The 21,173-nt window shown below is 42.4% G+C and overlaps 1 long non-coding RNA gene across 2 annotated transcripts; it reads left to right on the top strand.

Moving 5' to 3' along the window:
* The first annotated feature begins 677 nt into the window (after window positions 1-677).
* LOC135568301 (uncharacterized) lies at window positions 678-3,265 on the top strand. 2 transcript variants are annotated; one of them, XR_010462607.1, is made up of 5 exons: window positions 678-1,070; window positions 2,221-2,328; window positions 2,429-2,593; window positions 2,698-2,799; window positions 2,924-3,265. It is a non-coding gene; the product is annotated as an uncharacterized LOC135568301 (long non-coding RNA). The 2 variants fall into 2 exon arrangements; XR_010462608.1 differs by having other exon boundaries at window positions 2,241-2,328.
* Window positions 3,266-21,173: the final 17,908 nt, after the last annotated feature.

Genomic DNA, 21,173 nt, shown 5'->3' on the forward strand with positions numbered 1-21,173 from the left:
TACGGCTTGTGTCAAAATTGATTGATTGCTGACCTTATGACCTGATGACATGTACAGAATATGTGCCCCCGCCCCACCCCGCCCCCTGTTTGTGTGGTCATGTGTTAGAGGGTGTTTGAACTTTTGGGGCCCATGCCCCCTCCACCCCCAGTTTTATCTCCTTATGGTTGTTATCTAGTAAGCAGGAATGTCTGGGGGTATAGATAGCGCTGGGGCCTCAGCATTATAAATGTCCAGAACAAGCCATTTTTTAAGACCTGAATATTAAGCATCTAAAATATGTCTACAAGGGGAATTCTCGGAGTGCTCTGTAGCTCATGTCACGAACCCAACGCCAAAAGCTTGGAGGATATTTTGGTAGAGGCTCCCGAATGTTTTAACGGATTTCTGTGTACAAGCGAGGGCCATATTTCGTACATATTCAACCCGGAGGAATCTACGGTTAAGATATTCACAGACAGCGTGTCCCAACCCTTTTATCGTGCAGAACCCGAGCCTTTTTCTCTAGCGCTAAGGATGCGAGAATGGCTTAAAATAAGGCTAGCTTTGTGTCAAATGGAACGTGCCCTGAGTGCTTCAAGGCTGCCAGGATATGCGTTGGAAGAACAAGTCTGTGGACGTCAGGATCTAATGGCCCTGAGAGTCACATCCATAGGTTATACCCCGGACTCCAGAGCGACAATTTTAGCATGTGAACAATTTGACAGGTCAAATGCTACGAAAACGGTCAGTCCATATGTATCCTCCAAAGCATGCAAGGATGTAAATTTTTTTCAAATAATGTTCAGTTTTAAATGGCGCGATTACCACATTTTCCGAACCCTGATGAATAAGCTGGACAGTCTTTTCGAAAATCGTGAACAATTACGGCGATGGTCTAGGTTATCGTTGAGACATACCCCGGAACAACATAGGTTATCGTTGAGACATACACCGGAACAACAACAAGTTCGAAGGCGGATCTTTCCCTGGCAGGAAAGTGGACAGAGCTTCGACGGAGCGCGGAAAAGACTTTGTGATGGGGAATTGGAAACGGATAATGTTCAGGGCTAACAGGACCCCATATATCTGTAAGAAATAGTTAAAATAAATGTTGAATTATAACGTGTGTTAAAATGTAGGTGTTAATTTTTGAAAATGTATACCCCCCCATTTAACTAAGGGGTAGCGCTCTTTTCTCTCAAGCTAGGGTCTGGCGCAGACAACTGTAAGATCTGAAAAAAAACATGTATTATTTTATAGTCTATTCCTACATTGGGTATGTTATGAACATTACGTTTTATTAAAGTTTGTAATAATGTACAAGGCCTGCATCCAAGTTTTTTTTTTTTTTTACATAAAACACGTGTGCTGCATGTTTAAATATTATTCAAATGGGTTACTTAATTCAAACATGTCTTAAAGGTTGTACGAAATATTTTGGAATTCAATAAAAGGAATGTTTAAAAACGGTATCTCACCCTTTAACTATGGGAAAAACCTATTTAACAACGTCTTCCAACTCTGTCGCGAAGTAAAATAGAATCAGAGTGTTTGTGTGTGTGTGGGGAGGGGTCTTGAGGCGGAGCAACAGGCGTGTGTGTGTGTGTGTGTGTGTGTGTGTGTGGGGGTGGTTGGTTGTGTGTGTAACATAAATCCTAAGGTTGGGGGGTCCCAGAACTCTTATCTGTAGAGAACCGTTTGAAACCAAGGTGTGCACTATCATGCATAAGGCATGTCGAGATATCAGCCGAACAGCGGGGTTAAACATAGATATCTCTAATCTGCGGCCCCCACACACCCCGTTTGCAGACAGAATGTCACGACATCCCCTCCTGTTGTTTGAATTCACAGCCTGTGTTCTCTAAACCAGACATACATGGGTTGGCGTGTAGCATACATCTCTCAAAAAACTCTTTCCGAACTTTTAGATAGTTAGGGACAGAACTATTTTTTAACGTTGTCAGCATTGCTTTAGCGCAAACATAAAGGCCCGAATATTGAGCTGCACGGACAGATTAAAATAATAATAATAATATTCTGAATAAGGGAATCTCGCATAATGGATATTTCTGGAGGTGAGTAAATGAAAAAAACATATTTTAAGATTTGTTTGAATATTATTGGAATATTAAACCCTAGTTATTTGGGTATTTCAGGCCAAAAGCCCAATATAGGTTTAAAAATAAAAAAAAGTGTAGATATAGCGTATAACTGTTAACATTGTCTAATGGAATCTAGGATCCCCGACATTTACGCAGCTTTTACGCGATTTACCTGATCTGGAACATGATGGGGGTTCGCAGGAGCAAAAGTCTGGCAGACAATCACCAACGGCCTTTTTTCGTTGTAAGTCCTTATAATTAAACACATACCCAAGAAATATTTATATATAAACATTTTAAAAATAGGTTGTACTATTTTTTTAAACTATTTTATGTATTTACAGCCGACATACAGCCCTTTATGATAAAGGATGCGTTATGGACAGCTGACACGCAGGACTTTGATGCAATTCTACCGGCCCAAGTACACTGCTCAGAATCAAGCCCACCCGAAAACTACTGTTGGGCCGGGAACTTGCTGCTTCACGAGCCGGCGCTCCAGGGACAAGGTATGGGACCATTATACAGTTTTGTTATTAGTTATCAGCCTTTTTATTAGTTATAGATCTGTTGATAGCCTATGTTAAAACAAGGACAAATAATGTTTTTTCAGACTGCCCGGAGACAGACCCAGCAGAATATGGAACGCTAGAGGGAAAAAGTCACACACCCCCGGTTTCGGCGATTCGTCACAACAAGCGCCAAAAAAGCCGAGGTATTTTAACTATGTACTGTTAATATATATTATTATAACGGAAAGGTATTTGACATTTGTATGTAGCTAACATATATATTTTTATATCTAATAACGTAATTATGTATGTATTATTTTCATTCAGACTCCGCACCGGCGAAAAACGGCACAGACGACCACATAAATCTAGAGCTGGGGGATTCCGGCGCCCCGAGCATTCCGAATGAAACACCCAAGAGACCTGTTTTTAATGACATGTCAGATGTTGATGACCAGCTATTCTGTGATGCGGCCAACCTTATAGACGCAGTCAATTCTACGGCCTCAATACCTGCAGCCGAACAAGAAAGGTTTTTCACATTATTTTCCAGGGCTTTGAAATCGAGGAATGTTTTGCTATACAAACGACTGGGGGATTTAATTGAGAGACAGTACAGAGACGATATGTTATTCTGGCATAGAACAATTCCACGCATGTTAAACAGCAACCCCATTAAAACGCAAATACATGCAATGTACATACACATAGAGTACTAAAATCATACATGTAACACCAACCATTACAGAAAGAAAAAAAAACGAACACTCTTAATTATCCAAAAATGGCAGAACTAACGCAACACGGGGAGACAGTTGAAAGCCTCTTATCCCAGATTCCAGACGAACTCCTAGAAGTTATAAGACGTATGAACGATTCAGGAACGTTAGATGAAAGCATATTAACACAGATTCCAGCCGAACTCTTAGAAATGATTAATCGTATAAACCAGTCAGGGGGGGTTGAGGAAAACATGTTATCCCAGATTCCCGAACCCCTCATAACCTTAATTAATCGTATGAACGCGAGTCAGACAATTTCGGCCCCGACAACCCCGACAGCGATAGAACAACCCGTAACGCCTAGGTCCGTAGAGTCTGAAACGCCACAAGATGTTTTTGGGGAATTGGACAATTATCTAATAAATCTGGCGGCAGATGTTCATGATAGACGTGTCAGGGTTGTGTACAGGAATAAATTCAACAATACAGAGATTCGACAGTTTTTCAATTTCCTATGTGTGAATCAGAATCTTGACTATGCTGTATTTTACATGATGATAATGGACACTCTGAATGACCTGTTAGAAACAGCAAGAGATTATGGCGAACCTCGTGATGTCTTACAGTTGGAAATATGTGGAGATATACTGAATTATGCAGGCTCTCTTATTTTACCCAATGGCGAAGCAGATCTTGAACAATTTACAGCGCTGGTAGAACGCCTTGTTCAGTCAAATTTAGCCATCATAGCCGATCGAACCCTAGAGCTTGTAGTGCAAATAATACGTCAACCACAGGGGGGCGGTGGGCAGAGAAGGAAGCTTGATAGCCTAATGCAGTCAGAAATCATAAGCAATAAAAGGGCCTACCTCATAAACGTTCACAATCCCGATAATAAGCTATGTTTTGCAATAGGCCTAGCACATTTACTTAACCCCGGATGTACTGATCTGACGGCATTGCAAAAGGCTAGAGAGATCCAAACGGCGGTGGGTCTCGGGATCCATGAAGGCGTGGCATTCTCAGACATTGTCAAATTTGAAAACCTTCTGAATATCAAGATTGTGGTTTTGTACCACAGTAGAGCTAATGCAGCTCTCTTGAAGTTCCAAAACACCCCCCAACAGCACCCCCAGATTCTGTACTTTTATGTGCAAAACGAACATTACTATGCCGTTACAAACGTCAAGGCGTTCCTAGGGGCAACCTTTGTGTGTAGATCCTGCCATACCGGCTACAGCCGAAAGGGGGGGCACTCGTGCCGTTATAACTGTTCTGTATGTCAGGATGCCGAGTGCCCTATGCAGACCCTAAACTTGACACCATGTGAGGATTGCCATCGCACATGTCGTTCGACCTACTGTTACGATAAACACAAAATTGAAACATGGCACCCTAAGGCCTGTAAATCTGTAAGCATTTGTGCCATTAACAAGAAATGCCCAAAATGTCATTGCAATTACAGCCTTAAAATAGATAGCCCTAAACCACATGTTTGTGGAATCCTACAGTGTCCAATCTGTAAAGGGGGTCTGAAAAGCAGAAATGCTGAAGTGGTTCAAGAAGTGCCACACGAGTGTTATATTCAGCCCTTGGCTGAAGATGAACCTTCAGAGAAATATGTGTTCTATGATTTTGAGACAAATCAACAATCGGGGGATCATTTGCCTATTTTTGTATCTACCATGACATTCACGGGGGAAAAGTGGTCTGCAGAAGGATCCAATTGTGCACTACTCTTTCTAAAACATTTTAGAAAACCACAGTACCGAAACTTTACGTTCATAGCGCACAATGCTAGAGCCTACGACTCGTACCTTCTTCTGAACCCCTTGATACAGCAAGGCATAGCGCCGAGGGTCCTAGCGGAAGGGAGTAAAATCCTGTGTTTTGTAGATCCCGCCTTCAACCAGAGATACATTGACAGTTTAAGCTTCTTACCCATGAGATTGGCTCAAATGCCAGAGGCCTTGGGTTTTGAAAACTCTGTGAAAGGCTGGTTCCCCACTTCTTCACATCTGAGGAGAATCTACACTATATAGGATCATATCCCAGCCCAGAAATGTATGGGTGTGATCAAATGTCTCCCAAAGAGCGAGAGAGATTCATGACTTGGTATGAGACAGTAAGACATGGCACCTTTGATTTCCATAAAGAGATGGAATCATACTGTGACAATGATGTGGTTATACTTCGTGAAGGATGCCTCAGATTCAGAGAAGAGGTAATCAAAGATGCAGGTATTGACCCTTGGAGTTGTACAACGATTGCATCGGCATGCATGAAAACATACCGTACACACTATATGCCGACATCCTCTATAGCGATCCCCTCGCCTGACAACTACCGACGCCAGTTCAAGGCCTACTCTAGTGGGTCCATTCAATGGCTAGAGTATATGGCCCAGGATAAAGACATTTTTATTCAACATGCTTTGAATCGAGGGGAGAAGGCGTTTGGCTCTTACCATGTAGATGGCTACACCAAGATTGTGGGGTTGAGACCGTGTATGAGTACAACGGTTGTTTCTTCCATGGTTGCAAATCTTGCTTTGTGCCCCAGAACATATGTGTCCTAACCCAAAAAGACTTTTGGGGAAATGTACGAAGAGTTTCAAGACAAAGTTGATTCGTTACAGGCTACTTACGGTCTAAAAGTGGTTGTTTTGTGGGAGCACGAATGGACAGCCCTCAAAAAGTCTGATCCTCATGTTCAAGCATTCCTTTCCAGCTTTGACATCCCAGAACCTCTGGAGCCAAGACAGGCCTTGTATGGCGGCCGTACCAATGCTTTGACATTGAGGTATGTAGCGCAACCCGACGAGACAATAGGCTATGTGGATTTTACATCCCTTTATCCGCATGTAATGAGTTCCTCATGCTATCCTATAGGTCATCCTGAAATTATTCATCGTGATTTTGACTTACCTCAAAACTATTTTGGTCTGATCAAAGCAACAGTCTACCCTCCAAGGGGTTTGTTTATACCTGTGTTGCCTTACAGGGGCCCTCAAGGAAAACTTTTCTTTCCCTTTGTCGCACCTGCAGTGAAAACATACAACAAACCCCATGTGATCACACAGATCAAGAAAGAGCACTGACAGGTGTATGGGTCACAGCTGAATTCTCTAAGGCTTTAGAGATGGGGTATCGTGTGGCCAAAATCTTTGAAGTATGGAACTTTCCAAAGAAATCAGACACTCTTTTTAAAGAGTACATCAAGACCTTCTTGAGATGTAAGCAAATGGCTTCAGGCTATCCTGCATCGGTCACAGATCAAGAAAGTAAAGACAGGTACATTCAAGACTATCATGACAGAGAAGGCATCCTTCTTGACCCTGACAGAATAGAGGTCAACAAAACCAAACGAAATGTGTCGAAATTGTACCTAAATTCGCTTTGGGGCAAATTAGCGCAGAGGTGTAATATGTTGACAACGTCGATTATTAAAGACCCTGAAGAATTTTTGGAATTCATTTTTCGGACCAATACGAAATTTCACATTTTTCATTCTTGAGTCAAGACATTGCCTTGGTGCAATGGCGACGTAACAAGAAGTGGGTTCTACCCCCGGGTAATGTAAATGTGTTTCTTGCAGCATTTACCACGGCCTATGGCCGACTTGAACTGTACAAGCTCATGGAGCAGCTTCAGAGGCGTGTACTTTACCATGACACAGACTCTGTGGTCTATGTAAGCAAACCAGGGGATTGGAGCCCCCCACTCAGCAACTATCTGGGTGGCTTAACGAGCGAACTCGCAGAGGGTGACCATATCACAGAATGGTCATCCTGTGGGCCCAAAAGCTATGCTTTTAGAACGCTAAAGAATCACGTGGTATTGAAAGCCAAAGGAGTGACTCAAAACTATGAAAATGCCCAGCGTGTAAACTTGGAATCAATCACACGCTTGGTCGAGGGGTTCCTAAATGACAGGAATAGTGACTTTGAGATTTTGAGCTCCTACAAAAAGATTGTTAGGGATAAAAAGGGCTTCCATCTGAGGAATGCCCCACTTACTAAAAGATTCAGGGTTGTCTATGACAAGAGACTGCTTTTGCCTGACTGGACCACATTACCCCTTTGGGTGTTGACTTATGCTACAAGCTACAGGGGTCTTAAAGCTGAAGATATAATGACTGCTGTAGAAGGTTTTGACCCCCGGTTGCAACTACCATTTTCGGCCTTAATCGCAGGGCCTTCGAATAGTGGTAAAACTTGTTTTGTAAAAAGTATTTTAGAGAATTCTGAACATGTGTTATCTCAAAAGCCTGATAATGTTGTGTGGTGTTATTCATGTTATCAACCTCTGTATGATGAATTGTTGAAGACAATAAAAATCAAGTTTGTTGAAGGAATACCTGATACCCTGTCTGATGATGAACTTTTACCTCCTCATAAAAACAATCTGTTGGTTTTGGACGATATGCTATTTGCAGGTAGCGAACATCCCGAAATTGCCCGAGCGTTTACCCAATATACGCATCATAGAAACCTGTCCGTGCTTTACTTGGTGCAGAATGTGTTTCACCAAGGTAAAAATAGCCGCACCATCAGTTTGAACGCTAATTACATGGTTTTGTTCAAAAATCCTAGAGACAAACTACAAATTAACACTCTAGCTCAGCAGATGTACCCGGGAAGGAAATCCTACTTTATGGAGAGCTACGAGGACGCAACCCAAGCGCCATTTTCTTATTTAATCGTGGATTTAAAAGCAAATACTCCAGAATACCTGAGGCTACGAACCGGTCTGTTCCCGTGGGAGTGGCCGGCTGTGTACATTCCTAAAAAAAAGTAGCCGCTATGTCTCTGCGTTTAAAAAGAAACTTGCCCCTCTTGAGAAGCCTAGTTGGGGCTACATCTAATGAACGGAAGGCCATCTTGGGTCACTGTTCTTCAGATCTCATATTATCCCTATGTGAGATTGCTTTGAATCTTCTCAAAGGACGCATTCCACTCACCCTGACACAATTGAAAAAATTAAAGAGACAAAAGACCTCGATCAAGCTCTTTGCCAATAAAAGGGTCAGTCTTCAAAAGAAACGACATAGCATACAACAGTCTGGCGGTTTTATTCTACCTTTACTAAGTATAGCCGTGCCCTTCATCACCAGCCTTATTGCAGCCCGACGTGGTGGTTGAACACATAGGGTGATGGCCAATAAAATGTATCTGGTGCCACAACAAGAGTTGGATAGACTTAAAAAACAAATGCAGGGGCCCCGAAAATATCAGACAAACAGCGGAAAATGATTTGGATACGGCCATGAAGGATATTTTGAATCAAAAGGATTGAACCCCTATGATAAGGTCCAAAAATACACAAACCTCTTGCAAAGGTATTTGTCCTTGGTGAAACAAGGGGAGAGAGAGACAGGCCATTTAACTATTTCCCTACAGGACCCTTTAAAAGATGACGAGCCTCGCGAGAGCCACGCCCCTGTAAGGCCGGTACCTGCGAGCTTACCATCTGAAGATCAAATGCCTGTTGAAGATAAAGTTATACATGACTTGTTAACCCATGTTCCGGCACGTAACAGGAAAAATGTTAGCTACATTATGAACAAGCTAAAAGACTCAAATGGGGCAGCTACTTGGAATGACAAAGGAGAGTTTATCCTTCAGGGGGCTGTTGTCAAGGGTTCACATATACTTGACTTGCTTAAAAGTACCACATCTGCCCACAAGGTGGCTGATGACCGAAGACCTCCAGGGTGGCTTCAGTTTAACCTCTTACCTCTACCTGGGACGCTTGCGTCCCAACTAGAGCTCTGGAAATGCAAATGCGCTACGCTAAATGCTAATAGTATTAGTTAAAACTCAAAAGTTCATTAAAATACACATGCAGGGTATCAAATTAAAGCTACACTCGTTGTGAATCCAGGCAACAAGTCAGATTTTTAAAATGCTTTTCGGCGACAGCATGAGAAGCTATTATCTGATAGCATGCACCAATACACTACAACAGAAAAGCACAGCAGGGGACGTAAACAAAATAATTAGCATTTCGGCGTTACACAAACCGCACAATAAAATAGAAAACAGTCATTACCTTTCACCATCTTCTTTGTTGGCACTCCTAGATGTCCCATAAACACTATTGGGTCTTTATTTCGATTAAATCGGGCCATATAAAGCCAAGATATCGTTATATGTAGACTGTGTGATAAACGAAAAAAACAGCGATTTCACAACCTAACGTCATTTTTTAAAATTCAAAAAGTAGACGATAAACTTTCACAAAACACTTCGAAATACGTTTGTAATGCTACTTTAGGTATTAGTAAACGTTAATAAGCGATAAAAATCATCCGTAGGCGATGTACATTCATTAGCTGTCGTCTTGGAAAAAATTTCAGGAGAGCTCTTCCGGAATGATCTGGGCGGAGACTGGAGGTAAGTGGTGCCCCTCTTTCGGTTCAACCAAGAATCAAAGAGGATTAAATTCACAAGATACTCGACTGCATGGGGATGCTGTGGGAGTTGAATGCTCGGTCTTATCTAATTCGGCTCACTGTTAACAATTGCTGGAAGTGGCGCAAGGATATTTATTTCCATTTTCTGTGATCAGGTTTTCCTGCGCTTTCCGATGTAACGCATGTTATGTAATAGCCACAGTCGTGATTTAACCAGTTTTAAAAACGTCCGAGGGTTTCCTATACACACATTCTAACCATATGAACGTACTATATTCCTGGCATGAGTAGCAGGGCGCTGAAATGTTGCGCGATTTTTAACAAAATTTTCAAAAAAGTAGAGGGTAGGAGCAACTAGTTAAGGCCCTGGCCATCCTCAACATACCCCTCTCGGGTGTACCCAACTATAAGATTCGGCAACAGATTCACTCTTTAAAACACAAACCGTCACCGAGATACAGCACCCCTAAAGATGCCCCAAAACCCTCGCATCCTTATGAAATGAATGACGATAACCCATTTACCCCCCTGAACGCCTCTGGACCTTTCCCTAATCCCGATCTCTCTGGGTGGTTAGCCTTTTGAATGACTTTTGAATGACTATGATTAAATTCAATAAATTTTATTTGAAAAATAAGCAATTTAACATTTGTGGCATTCTTGAAACATTTGGCGTGAGCATACGCCTTGATTACACGTTCTTAGAGGATACACATTTGAACACTTTTGATATTTTCTAACAAAACAAGCTACAACTTTATCATTACTTCTTAAATCATCCTTATAAAGAGACATAACATCTTCAAAAGAAACTCCCGGGCTCTTTGGCATAGGTAGAATACACAGTGTTGACCGCATGTCGTTGAAAGGGTATCTTGCACCTGTTTGATATTGTAGTATATCTTTGAGCCATTTTTGGTCAGAAATTCTTTAATAGATTTGGGGAAATGTGAAAAACCGGGTGGGAAACCATAGGAATCAAAAAAAGTTGAGATTTTTCTTCCTCCTTCCTCTTCTAAGGTCACAGCTAGCCAATGTTCACCCGGCATGTTTTTAGGATGGGTATTGACAATAAACATTGCAGGCCGCACCTTCCATTTCTCCATAGGTAATTCATCACAAGCCAACACTCCGCAAAATTGTTTTCCAATCAGTCGGCTCATCAGCCCTTCCAACTCTTGGGTATTCATGTCTTTTGCTCAACGATCCTTAATAATAATCTACTAAAACCTGTCTTCGGCTATTCACCTCCAAGATTGAATCAGAGCAGGCATAAACAATCATGCTAACTGTACAGGCTAAAGGTGTACGGAAACGCATTTCCAGCCTGAGGTTACCTTGGGACACCACAGAAAGATTTCCTGAGGTGTCATCATCTGGGGATAAATTGAAAGCATACATTGTGTAACCCTCGGCAAAATCATTTCTGTCAATAGGTAAAGAGAGATCTTTTAGATGCCTCCCGGTAGCCAGGAATAGATTGTAAAATTCTCGCACAGATATGTTGTTATTAAATTGCGGTTGGAAAGCCTTAGCAGGGACCTGACGTCCGTCCTGACACAGAGCGACATACTCTGCATTGAAGTGTTGAAAATTATTTATTTTTTTATTTAAGCTGCCCGTATTGGAGGCGTGATCAACCAGACCTATAACTACGTATCGCGGTAAATGGCCTAGAAATAGGTTTTCTTGACTGCAGATTCTGCTGCCCACAGGTATGCTAAAGGTTTTGATGGTAATTCTTTGGAGAGGGTAAAGGGCATTTCCTTTCAGCAAAGCCTGTGAGTGACCCAGACGAACTGCCGGAGATACCGATACTTTTTTAATAAAAAGCGTGGCCCCCAACACTTTTAAACTAAAGTCCCCATCCGTTGCAGACATTAGGCAAAACTCATCCTTGGCCCTGGTTAATTTTAGTCTTAAATCAACCGCATTTAAGAGTAAACGTTCTTGAAAGAAAATGTCAGAGTGTATAGGGCCTAGCAGATGAAACTCTCGAGATTCTGCACAGTAGCGAGCCCGGGCGGCCAGGCCTTTATTTGCACCTGTGGATGGGTCTGTCGATTCCATAGAGCCTCCTGCAGTATCCTTGCTAAAAAGCCCTGCGCTGAATTGGGTCTTGAGAGTGTCTTCAGAGTAGTTGAGTAAGCATTCCATGATGGCACGGTAGGGGTATGTGGCACTGCTTTGACTGATTAGCCGTACCCCCAAAGTCACATCCACTTGGGAGAAGATGGTGGCCACTGGGTAATTAATGAGACTCACTTTGGCATCGTTTGCAATATCAGTACCATCTCTTTTGGTTACTTTTAGACGCAAATGCACCAAGGTGTTGTTGAGGTCCAGATAGTTGTCACCGTGGCCTGGTATGAAAAACTCTATGGGGCCGTTGTCTGTAATGGCAGAGAGTGGGGCTATCTCCACATAACTGGACCTCTCTACTGAATGTTGGGCCTTGAAAAGATCGAGCTCTGTTTTTATAGCTTCAGAGGACATGCGGTGTAAAAGAGCCATGGTGCTTGTTCTTTTAGAAAATACTTCCGAGTATTCTTTTTACCGTTTTTGGTCCAGACCTCCTCACTTTACCCAGTCTTTGACTAACTGAGTTTCTTTTAACCGTTAACCGCCGTTTTTTAGGCTCAAGTCTTCGCCTTATACCTGGCGGTCTCTTTTTCGGTCTTCGAGACAACATCATCAACCCCGAGCCTTCTTGACTCTCGACATCTGGTGACGCCCTTCTGTTTATCGCATTGGCGACAACCTCACTTACTATATTTTTTGCTGCTGATTTTAAATGCGGTTTGGCTATGCTGAAGCCTCTCTTCATAAACGGTAAAACCATCCTAAAGAGATTACGAAATATCCCTCCGATCCCCGAACCATACATGGTGGGCGATCCATAATATCCTGGTAACCCATTACCCACTTGATCCACATAGTATGTGACATACCGGTTAGGGTCGAGATGTCGGTGTTCCATAATTTTAATTTAGATGTATTATGTATATAAAATATATAATACTAATATTATATATGTAGAGAGGTTTTGGTGGGTCTAAAGTGGAGTTTTACAATCGTTTTACCATAAGTAAATTCAATGTTTTCATTCTGATCCGTTTTAAGCTCAACAAGAATGTTTTCAATATATTTCTTGCTTACAGGTACGTAGTGTGGCTTGTCGTAGGTGACAGTGACGATGTCCCCATCCTTTCCATCTATATGAACCGTTCTCAGGAGTGTCACACAGCTGTCTCCGACCCTTTGATATGATATGATGTCGGTATACACAAATATGTTGTAAAATCCTGCATGTATATCCGCGGGGAATGGGAATAATTTATCTCTCACATACGTCCATGTATTGGGCCCCATCCCTAACATGTAGGCTAAATTACCACTGGTCTTTATCCCCCCGGAAGCATCTCCTGAGATTTGTACCCTTTTATTTATAGGGTTGTACATCAGGAATATTTCCATACTGTTCTGCGATAGCCGTTCATTCAACTCGGAGACGAGCCTTTCGACGGTTCTATAGAACCCTTTTTTAACCTTAATAAATTTAGCAGGTTCCGTTAACTTTTTGAAATAAAATTCCCGGTCCTTATCTTTGATATTATACCAGCTATGGGGTATGTAATCTCGCTGAGCCCTACTTCCCAGGCCTCTGATAACTCTATAGGCTTTGGAAAATTGGTTGTATAATTAGAACTCTGATTATTACGATATATGTGTGCTGACGCATTACTGGGGAGAGTCAGGTAGAAGCCGCTGTGTTCCATTATGCCCTCCGGTGTACACCCGAATGAGGATGTATTTTATCATGCATGGGGGTTTAAATTAACCCCTGATGCCTCCACTACATCCTTCTCTAATAACCAGCTGTTGAATTTTAGCGGCCAGTTTTTCCAGCGGACCAGCACCCATTTTTGACCTTTCTCTCTCTTTTGATCTAGAATCTCCTCTACGTGAAACACCTTGTCTTTACCAACCGTTACCTTCTGTAATTCCTGCTCATAAAAAGATCCCGTTATAAGTTCCCCGTCATAATATTTTAATATGTAGACCGGGGGTATGCGCGGCAGACATTCTGTAACCGTGAAAAGCTCATCACTGTATCCTTGCACGTATTTTTTTATCGAAAACACCCCTCAACTTGGATATGCGAACCAAGTCTCCCACAATAAATTTAAAATGTATTTTTTTTCTTACGGCGAAGAGGGAGCAAACAATACAGATTTTTAAAGACTTGAAAAGAGTTTTCCGAAGAGACTTCGGAGGGTTTCATCCTTATACTTTTATGATAACTATTGTTATACGCAATTACTAAATCTTGAACTATATCTATATATCTATGCGTGTTGTGCGCTGTAAAATAGCGCCACATCCTCTCCTTCAGAGTCCTGTTAAAGCGTTCAACCACAGAAGCTTTCAAATCCGATCCTGTAGCAAAATGTACTATATTGTGCTTTTTCATTAGTTTCTGAAAGGTCTTATTAAAAAATTATTTTCCGCCATCGGTCTGCACTTTCTTGGGGGCGCCTCCTTCCTTCAAGATAGAGGCAAATGCCCTGGTCACCTCAGCGCCGCTCTTATTCTTTAAGACCCGGACAAAAGCTATTTTAGAGAAAATATCTATGACCGTTAGCATGTAGCGGTTTCCTTCATTTTTATCTGCAAGGGCCTGCATGTCACATAGATCCGCCTGAAATTGGGACAATGGATGTGTAGAAAAAACTCTATTTCTAGGAAAATGTTTTCTCACGGGTTTATGTAGAGTGTGCGCATCTTGTTCGGATAGCCACTCAGTGACTTTAGCATCGCTTAACCTGTGACCTGTTTCTTCGGCTAAAGCGCGCTGTAAACGCTCCTTACCACCATAAGACCCCGGGTTAGAGGGATTATAATAAATGTTTTTCAAAATCTGCTCTGCCATCCTTCTTGCCTCTCTGAGGTACAATAATGTTAATGAGCCACTTTCAAATAACAACATTTCATTTTCATTTTTGGTATTTTTATTTTCATGAAAACATTAGGTATTACGTATACAGACAATCCCTAATTCGTTGCAGGATACATGCCCCCCCTTTCTCTATGATCGAATCATGTAAAACCTTGTATATTTGGGTTAGATTAACAGGTTTGTTTCGCTGAATTTTTACAACAGACACATCCGCTATAAAAGTATATAAACAACAAATATGATACATGGTACAATTAAAGGGTGTTTCAAACAAATAAAGTAAAATCTTAGACAAGGTTGTTTCTAGTTCTTCAGAATCACCACCAAGCCGGGTTACCATTTGTGTCCATTGTAGAACCTCGCCAGCATGGCGTACATGAGTCATGATTTGGTCCATTTTCAAAACACGCTCTACATTAGCCCCGGAATTGGGGGTTTTGTAGAACGAGACATTGTTCACTTTATTTTCAATAATTTGATGCATAACACTTGTAAGTTCTCTCAAAAGAAAAAATGTATTTATTCTATCTAACATCGTATACATATAGTTACCCATTGCTCTACATCTAAATAACAAAAATGTCACTCGGGCTCTTGGGGTTTATTGAGCCAGAAAGCCAACACATCCGACACCTCAGCCTCCCTGTATTTGTTATCCTCCACCAGGGTGTGTCGGATTTCTTTGAGTTTCTGGTGTATGTGAATTGCCTCCTTTAGCTCGTGTAGGAATGCTTCGGTTACCCCGTAAACTCTGGGGATAGACGGCACAAGGCCCATAGCCTCCAGGGCTCTGACCAGCGATGGTATAAACCGGCGGGACCAAAGTCTTTTCACCAGCGCCTCAAAATTGTTGAAGAAGTAGTATCTTGGGGGATCGTATAGGCAGGGGTGCCTTCGCTGGCTGGGGTGATTAATCTCACAACCGATGCATTTTTCGCGTATATATTCTCCAATCACCACGTCTAAAAGCGCGGCTACTGAGGCCTTGATTGTGTCAACAAAAATAGTACTGACCACCCCATCAAACACGTCCTCAGGTTGTGTACAGGTAGGGGTGTCGAGGGTCTTGCCAGGGGGAGTAGAATGGAGGGCTGCGAGGCATACAATCCTTAGTGTCGGGAGCCCAGGCCGTTTCGGAGTTCGGGTATGCGTTAGGAATATCCATGGTCAATGCGTAGGTTAAGAACTGTAGGTTTTAAGAACCAGCCTTTTATTCTTGAACCAACCCTCGGGGTATCTGGGCGGGGTTAACAACACAGCTTACCTCGCTTTCTTTGGGGGCTGCCTCTCCTGACGTTGTATCTTCTTGGGGTTGCTTTGAGTCGTAATTCTCAGGATTCGTATATATTATGCACTTCTTTATCCGTACAATGCTCTGGCGCTTTTGGCTCTGTACAAACAGAGAGTCCAACAGCTCCAACATTTGCAATTCCATTAAAGGCCAGCTTTTAAGGGGTATAAGCATTGAAGCCGGAAATCCCCGTCCGAACCGCCAGCCCTGATGTTTTGGTTTCGGATTTCCGCGGTGCTGACGTAAAATTCCACGCACCCGCAAGGCCGTCCATTTATACGTTGTAATTTAACTCTGTGAAATACTCTTCCTGAGGTGTCCGGGGTACCTTCCCAACGGGTCTCGTAGCCTGTGAACAAGCTGTAACCCTTGGTGATACGGCTCAGTTCGGGACACAAAACCTGTCGAAAAACCATCCAGTCTTCAACATCATAAGTCACGCCTAATTTCTGGTCGGTATATTCTTCTCCTTCGGCTAACGTATAGAGTTTCACGCTACAGGCCAAGTAATCAAACAGATGCCCCCAATGCTGTCCGTTAGACATCAACACTTCATCTTTCAGCGCCGTTGCGGGCGGTATCTGGGTTCTATACACGTGGAGGGGGGGTGGAGGGGGGCATGGGCCCCAAAAGTTCAAACACCCTCTAACACATGACCACACGAACAGGGGGGGGGCGGGGTGGGGCGGGGGCACATATTCTGTACAGGTCATCAGGTCATAAGGTCAGCAATCAATCAATTTTGACACATGCCGTATCCTATTACTCTCTCACGTCACCAATAATTGAATAAAACACACTGTTTTGCAATGAAGGTCTACAGTAGCCTCAACAGCACTCTGTAGGGTAGCAGCATGGTGTAGCCGGAGGACAGTTAGTCAATGTCCCCAAAGGAGGATGGAAGCTACAATACAAAACCTAGGAGGCTCATGGTTCTCAACCCCTTCCATAGACTTATACAGTAATTATGACAACCTATCAGAGATCTTGCAGCGTGAACTGACATGTTGTCCATCCAATCAAAGGATCAGAGAATGAATCTAGTACTGAAAGCATAAGCTACAGCTCGTTAGCACCGCAGTGCATAACATGATTAATCTAGTACTGAAAGCATATGCTACAGCTCGTTAGCACCGCAGTGCATAACATGATTAATCTAGTACTGAAAGCATATGCTACAGCTAGTTAGCACTGCAGTGTATAACATGATGAATCTAGTACTGAAAGCATATGCTACAGCTAGCTAGCACCGCAGTGTTTAACATGTGGTCAGTAGTTGACTCAGAGAGAGAAAGACAATAGGTGAACAGTTAACAAATGTATTTATTCCAAAATTAAGGAGAAGCGAGAGAGAGATTTTGTAGTAGTCCTATACACTATATTTTTTGTTCACTGAACCTACATTGTAATCTTTCATTCATAGGTTAGGTTGTAGCAACCTCATGATGGGTACATGGAAAATTACAGTATCATGTAGTAACCTAAACCCGTCACTGTTACATTGAACTGGGTGAATATGAATGACAGTAACCTAAACCTGTCACTGTTACATTGAACTGGGTGAATATGAATGACAGTAACCTAAACCTGTCACTGTTACATTGAACTGGGTGAATATGAATGACAGTAACCTAAACCTGTCACTGTTACATTGAACTGGGTGAATATGAATGACAGTAACCTAAACCTGTCACTGTTACATTGAACTGGGTGAATATGAATGACAGTAACCTAAACCTGTCACTGTTACATTGAACTGGGTGAATATGAATGACAGTAACCTAAACCTGTCACTGTTACATTGAACTGGGTGAATATGAATGACAGTAACCTAAACCTATCCCTGTTACATTGAACTGGGTGAATATGAATGACAGTAACCTAAACCTATCACTGTTACATTGAACTGGTTGAATATGAATGACAGTAACCTAAACCTGTCACTGTTACATTGAACTGGGTGAATGACAGTAACCTAAACCTGTCACTGTTACATTGAACTGGGTGAATGACAGTAACCTAAACCTGTCACTGTTACATTGAACTGGGTGAATATGAATGACAGTAACCTAAACCTGTCACTGTTACATTGAACTGGGTGAATATGAATGACAGTAACCTAAACCTGTCACTGTTACATTGAACTGGGTGAATATGAATGACAGTAACCTAAACCTGTCACTGTTACATTGAACTGGGTGAATATGAATGACAGTAACCTAAACCTGTCACTGTTACATTGAACTGGGTGAATATGAATGACAGTAACCTAAACCTATCCCTGTTACATTGAACTGGGTGAATATGAATGACAGTAACCTAAACCTATCACTGTTACATTGAACTGGTTGAATATGAATGACAGTAACCTAAACCTGTCACTGTTACATTGAACTGGGTGAATGACAGTAACCTAAACTTGTCACTGTTACATTGAACTGGGTGAATGACAGTAACCTAAACCTGTCACTGTTACATTGAACTGGGTGAATGACAGTAACCTAAACCTGTCACTGTTACATTGAACTGGGTGAATATGAATGACAGTAACCTAAACCTGTCACTGTTACATTGAACTGGGTGAATATGAATGACAGTAACCTAAACCTGTCACTGTTACATTGAACTGGGTGAATATGAATGACAGTAACCTAAACCAATCACTGTTACATTGAACTGGGTGAATGACAGTAACCTAAACCGGTCACTGTTACATTGAACTGGGTGAATATGAATGACAGTAACCTAAACCTGTCACAGTTACATTGAACTGGGTGAATGACAGTAACCTAAACCGGTCACTGTTACATTGAACTGGGTGAATATGAATGACAGTAACCTAAACCTGTCACTGTTACATTGAACTGGGTGAATATGAATGACAGTAACCTAAACCTGTCACTGTTACATTGAACTGGGTGAATATGAATGACAGTAACCTAAACCTGTCACTGTTACATTGAACTGGGTGAATATGAATGACAGTAACCTAAACCTGTCACTGTTACATTGAACTGGGTGAATATGAATGACAGTAACCTAAACCAATCACTGTTACATTGAACTGGGTGAATGACAGTAACCTAAACCGGTCACTGTTACATTGAACTGGGTGAATGACAGTAACCTAAACCGGTCACTGTTACATTGAACTGGGTGAATGTGAATGACAGTAACCTAAACCGGTCACTGTTACATTGAACTGGGTGAGTGGAATATGAATGACAGTCATCCAATATGATGTAATAGAAATAAGGCCATCTTCATTAAAAAAAGATATATTTTTAAATCCTCCTCCCTTATCTAAAAGGCACCAACTGCCACTGTTGTAAATATGTATCCAACTCAGGTCAATCACATTTGACTGCACTGGGCCTTTAACAGTACAGTGAAATGCTCTTCAATTTGACTGCACTGGGCCTTTAACAGTACAGTGAAATGCTCTTCGACTGCACTGGGCCTTTAACAGTACAGTGAAATGCTCTTCGACTGCACTGGGCCTTTAACAGTACAGTGAAATGCTCCTCGACTGCACTGGGCCTTTAACAGTACAGTGAAATGCTCCTCGACTGCACTGGGCCTTTAACAGTAGAGTGAAATGCTCTTCGACTGCACTGGGCCTTTAACAGTACAGTGAAATGCTCTTCGACTGCACTGGGCCTTTAACAGTAGAGTGAAATGCTCCTCGACTGCACTGGGCCTTTAACAGTAGAGTGAAATGCTCCTCGACTGCACTGGGCCTTTAACAGTACAGTGAAATGCTCCTCGACTGCACTGGGCCTTTAACAGTACAGTGAAATGCTCCTCGACTGCACTGGGCCTTTAACAGTACAGTGAAATGCTCCTCGACTGCACTGGGCCTTTAACAGTACAGTGAAATGCTCCTCGACTGCACTGGGCCTTTAACAGTACAGTGAAATGCTCTTCGACTGCACTGGGCCTTTAACAGTACAGTGAAATGCTCCTCGACTGCACTGGGCCTTTAACAGTACAGTGAAATGCTCCTCGACTGCACTGGGCCTTTAACAGTAGAGTGAAATGCTCCTCGACTGCACTGGGCCTTTAACAGTAGAGTGAAATGCTCTTCGACTGCACTGGGCCTTTAACAGTACAGTGAAATGCTCCTCGACTGCACTGGGCCTTTAACAGTACAGTGAAATGCTCCTCGACTGCACTGGGCCTTTAACAGTACAGTGAAATGCTCCTCGACTGCACTGGGCCTTTAACAGTACAGTGAAATGCTCCTCGACTGCACTGGGCCTTTAACAGTACAGTGAAATGCTCCTCGACTGCACTGGGCCTTTAACAGTACAGTGAAATGCTCCTCGACTGCACTGGGCCTTTAACAGTACAGTGAAATGCTCTTCGACTGCACTGGGCCTTTAACAGTACAGTGAAATGCTCCTCGACTGCACTGGGCCTTTCACAGTACAGTGAAATGCTCCTCGACTGCACTGGGCCTTTAACAGTACAGTGAAATGCTCCTCGACTGCACTGGGCCTTTAACAGTACAGTGAAATGCTCCTCGACTGCACTGGGCCTTTAACAGTACAGTGAAATGCTCCTCGACTGCACTGGGCCTTTAACAGTACAGTGAAATGCTCGACTGCACTGGGCCTTTAACAGTACAGTGAAATGCTCCTCGACTGCACTGGGCCTTTAACAGTACAGTGAAATGCTCCTCGACTGCACTGGGCCTTTAACAGTACAGTGAAATGCTCCTCGACTGCACCTTTAACAGTACAGTGAAATGCTCTTCGACTGCACTGGGCCTTTAACAGTAGAGTGAAATGCTCCTCGACTGCACTGCGCCTTTAACAGTACAGTGAAATGCTCTTCCTCAACAATGCAGCATTAAATATACAACAAGGAAAGAAATACAAACATGTCTTCAAACAGAATCAAGACCAAGTCAGATAAAAATACACACAAGAACAACAAATAAACAATAAGACAAAACAAATATATAAATGAATCAGTGGAGGCTGCTGAGGGGAGGACGGCTCATAGTAATGGCTGGAACGGAGCGAATGGAATGGCATCAAACACATAGAAACCATGGAAACCATAGAAACCATGGAAACCATGTGTTTGATACCACTTCACTTATTCCCCTCCAGACATTACCACGAGCCCATCCTCCCCGATTAAGGTGCCACCAACCTCCTGTGATTAGAATGTACAGCG

Source organism: Oncorhynchus nerka, unplaced genomic scaffold (genome assembly GCF_034236695.1).
Source record: "Oncorhynchus nerka isolate Pitt River unplaced genomic scaffold, Oner_Uvic_2.0 unplaced_scaffold_1630, whole genome shotgun sequence".
NCBI lineage: Eukaryota > Metazoa > Chordata > Actinopteri > Salmoniformes > Salmonidae > Oncorhynchus > Oncorhynchus nerka.